A 5,421-nucleotide genomic window follows, 5' to 3' on the forward strand; every position below is an offset into this window, starting at 1 on the left:
GACTGTGCTGCTGCTGGGGGAGATTTTATCTATAACCTGTATACAGTTAGTGACTGTGCTGCTGCTGGGGGAGATTTTATCTATAACCTGTATACAGTTAGTGACTGTGCTGCTGCTGGGGGAGATTTTATCTATAACCTGTATACAGTTAGTGACTGTGCTGCTGCTGGAGGAGATTTTATCTATAACCTGTATACAGTTAGTGACTGTGCTGCTGCTGGGGGAGATTTTATCTATAACCTGTATACAGTTAGTGACTGTGCTGCTGCTGCTGGGGGAGATTTTATCTATAAGCTGTATACAGTTAGTGACTGTGCTGCTGCTGGGGGAGATTTTATCTATAACCTGTATACAGTTAGTGACTGTGCTGCTGCTGGGGGAGATTTTATCTATAACCTGTATACAGTTAGTGACTGTGCTGCTGCTGGGGGAGATTTTATCTATAACCTGTATACAGTTAGTGACTGTGCTGCTGCTGGGGGAGATTTTATCTATAACCTGTATACAGTTAGTGACTGTGCTGCTGCTGGGGGAGATTTTATCTATAACCTGTATACAGTTAGTGACTGTGCTGCTGCTGCTGGGGAGATTTTATCTATAACCTGTATACAGTTAGTGACTGTGCTGCTGCTGGGGGAGATTTTATCTATAACCTGTATACAGTTAGTGACTGTGCTGCTGCTGCTGGGGGAGATTTTATCTATAACCTGTATACAGTTAGTGACTGTGCTGCTGCTGCTGGGGGAGATTTTATCTATAACCTGTATACAGTTAGTGACTGTGCTGCTGCTGGGGGAGATTTTATCTATAACCTGTATACAGTTAGTGACTGTGCTGCTGCTGGGGGAGATTTTATCTATAACCTGTATACAGTTAGTGACTGTGCTGCTGCTGGGGGAGATTTTATCTATAACCTGTATACAGTTAGTGACTGTGCTGCTGGGGGAGATTTTATCTATAACCTGTATACAGTTAGTGACAGTGCTGCTGCTGCTGCTGGGGGAGATTTTATCTATAACCTGTATACAGTTAGTGACTGTGCTGCTGCTGGGGGAGATTTTATCTATAACCTGTATACAGTTAGTGACTGTGCTGCTGCTGGGGGAGATTTTATCTATAACCTGTATACAGTTAGTGACTGTGCTGCTGCTGGGGGAGATTTTATCTATAACCTGTATACAGTTAGTGACTGTGCTGCTGCTGGGGGAGATTTTATCTATAACCTGTATACAGTTAGTGACTGTGCTGCTGCTGGGGGAGATTTTATCTATAACCTGTATACAGTTAGTGACTGTGCTGCTGCTGGGGGAGATTTTATCTATAACCTGTATACAGTTAGTGACTGTGCTGCTGCTGGGGGAGATTTTATCTATAACCTGTATACAGTTAGTGACTGTGCTGCTGCTGCTGGGGGAGATTTTATCTATAACCTGTATACAGTTAGTGACTGTGCTGCTGCTGGGGGAGATTTTATCTATAACCTGTATACAGTTAGTGACTGTGCTGCTGCTGGGGGAGATTTTATCTATAACCTGTATACAGTTAGTGACTGTGCTGCTGCTGCTGGGGGAGATTTTATCTATAACCTGTATACAGTTAGTGACTGTGCTGCTGCTGCTGGGGGAGATTTTATCTATAACCTGTATACAGTTAGTGACTGTGCTGCTGCTGCTGGGGGAGATTTTATCTATAACCTGTATACAGTTAGTGACTGTGCTGCTGCTGGGGGAGATTTTATCTATAACCTGTATACAGTTAGTGACTGTGCTGCTGCTGCTGGGGGAGATTTTATCTATAACCTGTATACAGTTAGTGACTGTGCTGCTGCTGCTGGGGAGATTTTATCTATAACCTGTATACAGTTAGTGACTGTGCTGCTGCTGCTGGGGGAGATTTTATCTATAACCTGTATACAGTTAGTGACTGTGCTGCTGCTGGGGGAGATTTTATCTATAACCTGTATACAGTTAGTGACTGTGCTGCTGCTGCTGGGGGAGATTTTATCTATAACCTGTATACAGTTAGTGACTGTGCTGCTGGTGGGGGAGATTTTATCTATAACCTGTATACAGTTAGTGACTGTGCTGCTGCTGGGGGAGATTTTATCTATAACCTGTATACAGTTAGTGACTGTGCTGCTGATGGGGGAGATTTTATCTATAACCTGTATACAGTTAGTGACTGTGCTGCTGCTGGGGGAGATTTTATCTATAACCTGTATACAGTTAGTGACTGTGCTGCTGCTGGGGGAGATTTTATCTATAACCTGTATACAGTTAGTGACTGTGCTGCTGCTGCTGGGGAGATTTTATCTATTACCTGTATACAGTTAGTGACTGTGCTGCTGCTGCTGGGGGAGATTTTATCTATAACCTGTATACAGTTAGTGACTGTGCTGCTGCTGGGGGAGATTTTATCTATAACCTGTATACAGTTAGTGACTGTGCTGCTGCTGGGGGAGATTTTATCTATAACCTGTATACAGTTAGTGACTGTGCTGCTGCTGGGGGAGATTTTATCTATAACCTGTATACAGTTAGTGACTGTGCTGCTGCTGGGGGAGATTTTATCTATAACCTGTATACAGTTAGTGACTGTGCTGCTGCTGGGGGAGATTTTATCTATAACCTGTATACAGTTAGTGACTGTGCTGCTGCTGGGGGAGATTTTATCTATAACCTGTATACAGTTAGTGACTGTGCTGCTGCTGGGGGAGATTTTATCTATAACCTGTATACAGTTAGTGACTGTGCTGCTGCTGGGGGAGATTTTATCTATAACCTGTATACAGTTAGTGACTGTGCTGCTGCTGGGGGAGATTTTATCTATAACCTGTATACAGTTAGTGACTGTGCTGCTGCTGGGGGAGATTTTATCTATAACCTGTATACAGTTAGTGACTGTGCTGCTGCTGCTGGGGGAGATTTTATCTATAACCTGTATACAGTTAGTGACTGTGCTGCTGCTGGGGGAGATTTTATCTATAACCTGTATACAGTTAGTGACTGTGCTGCTGCTGCTGGGGGAGATTTTATCTATAACCTGTATACAGTTAGTGACTGTGCTGCTGCTGGGGGAGATTTTATCTATAACCTGTATACAGTTAGTGACTGTGCTGCTGCTGCTGGGGAGATTTTATCTATAACCTGTATACAGTTAGTGACTGTGCTGCTGCTGGGGGAGATTTTATCTATAACCTGTATACAGTTAGTGACTGTGCTGCTGCTGCTGGGGGAGATTTTATCTATAACCTGTATACAGTTAGTGACTGTGCTGCTGGGGGAGATTTTATCTATAACCTGTATACAGTTAGTGACTGTGCTGCTGCTGGGGGAGATTTTATCTATAACCTGTATACAGTTAGTGACTGTTGCTGCTGCTGGGGAGATTTTATCTATAACCTGTATACAGTTAGTGTCTGTGCTGCTGCTGGGGGAGATTTTATCTATAACCTGTATACAGTTAGTGACTGTGCTGCTGCTGGGGGAGATTTTATCTATAACCTGTATACAGTTAGTGACTGTGCTGCTGCTGGGGGAGATTTTATCTATAACCTGTATACAGTTAGTGACTGTGCTGCTGCTGGGGGAGATTTTATCTATAACCTGTATACAGTTAGTGACTGTGCTGCTGCTGGGGGAGATTTTATCTATAACCTGTATACAGTTAGTGACTGTGCTGCTGCTGGGGGAGATTTTATCTATAACCTGTATACAGTTAGTGACTGTGCTGCTGCTGCTGGGGGAGATTTTATCTATAACCTGTATACAGTTAGTGACTGTGCTGCTGCTGCTGGGGGAGATTTTATCTATAACCTGTATACAGTTAGTGACTGTGCTGCTGCTGGGGGAGATTTTATCTATAACCTGTATACAGTTAGTGACTGTGCTGCTGCTGGGGGAGATTTTATCTATAACCTGTATACAGTTAGTGACTGTGCTGCTGCTGGGGGAGATTTTATCTATAACCTGTATACAGTTAGTGACTGTGCTGCTGCTGCTGGGGGAGATTTTATCTATAACCTGTATACAGTTAGTGACTGTGCTGCTGCTGGGGGAGATTTTATCTATAACCTGTATACAGTTAGTGACTGTGTGCTGCTGCTGGGGGAGATTTTATCTATAACCTGTATACAGTTAGTGACTGTGCTGCTGCTGCTGGGGGAGATTTTATCTATAACCTGTATACAGTTAGTGACTGTGCTGCTGCTGCGGGGGAGATTTTATCTATAACCTGTATACAGTTAGTGACTGTGCTGCTGCTGGGGGAGATTTTATCTATAACCTGTATACAGTTAGTGACTGTGCTGCTGCTGGGGGAGATTTTATCTATAACCTGTATACAGTTAGTGACTGTGCTGCTGCTGAGGGGAGATTTTATCTATAACCTGTATACAGTTAGTGACTGTGCTGCTGCTGCTGGGGGAGATTTTATCTATAACTCTGTATACAGTTAGTGACTGTGTGCTGCCTGGGGGAGATTTTATCTATAACCTGTATACAGTTAGTGACTGTGCTGCTGCTGCTGGGGGAGATTTTAATCTATAACCTGTATACAGTTAGTGACTGTGCTGCTGCTGGGGGAGATTTATCTATAACCTGTATACAGTTAGTGACTGTGCTGCTGCTGCTGGGGAGATTTTATCTATAACCTGTATACAGTTAGTGACTGTGCTGCTGCTGCGGGGAGATTTTATCTATAACCTGTATACAGTTAGTGACGGCTGCTGCTCGCTGGGGGAGATTTTATCTATAACCTGTAACTACAGTTAGTGACTGTGCTGCTGCTGCTGGGGGAGATTTTATCTATAACCTGTATACAGTTAGTGACTGTGCTGCTGCTGCGGGGGAGATTTTATCTATAAACCTGTATACAGTTAGTGACTGTCTGGCTGCTGCTGGGGGAGATTTTATCTATAACCTGTATACAGTTAGTGACTGTGCTGCTGCTGCTGGGGGAGATTTATCTATAACCTGTATACAGTTAGTGACTGTGTCTGCTGCTGGGGGGTGATTTTATCTATAACCTGTATACAGTTAGTGACTGTGCTGCTGCTGGGGGAGATTTTATCTATAACCTGTATACAGTTAGTGACTGTGCTGCTGCTGGGGGAGATTTTATCTATAACCTGTATACAGTTAGTGACTGTGCTGCTGCGGGGAGATTTTATCTATAACCTGTATAGTTAGTGCTGTGCTGCTATGTCTGGGGGAGATTTATCTATAACCTGTATACAGTTAGTGACTGTGCTGCTGGGGGAGATTTTATCTATAACCTGTATACAGTTAGTGACTGTGCTGCTGCTGGGGGAGATTTTATCTATAACCTGTATACAGTTAGTGACTGTGCTGCTGCTGGGGGAGATTTTATCTATAACCTGTATACAGTTAGTGACTGTGCTGCTGCTGGGGGAGATTTTAT

This window comes from Bombina bombina, unplaced genomic scaffold, assembly GCF_027579735.1.
Source record: "Bombina bombina isolate aBomBom1 unplaced genomic scaffold, aBomBom1.pri scaffold_1615, whole genome shotgun sequence".
Classification (NCBI taxonomy): Eukaryota; Metazoa; Chordata; class Amphibia; order Anura; family Bombinatoridae; genus Bombina; species Bombina bombina.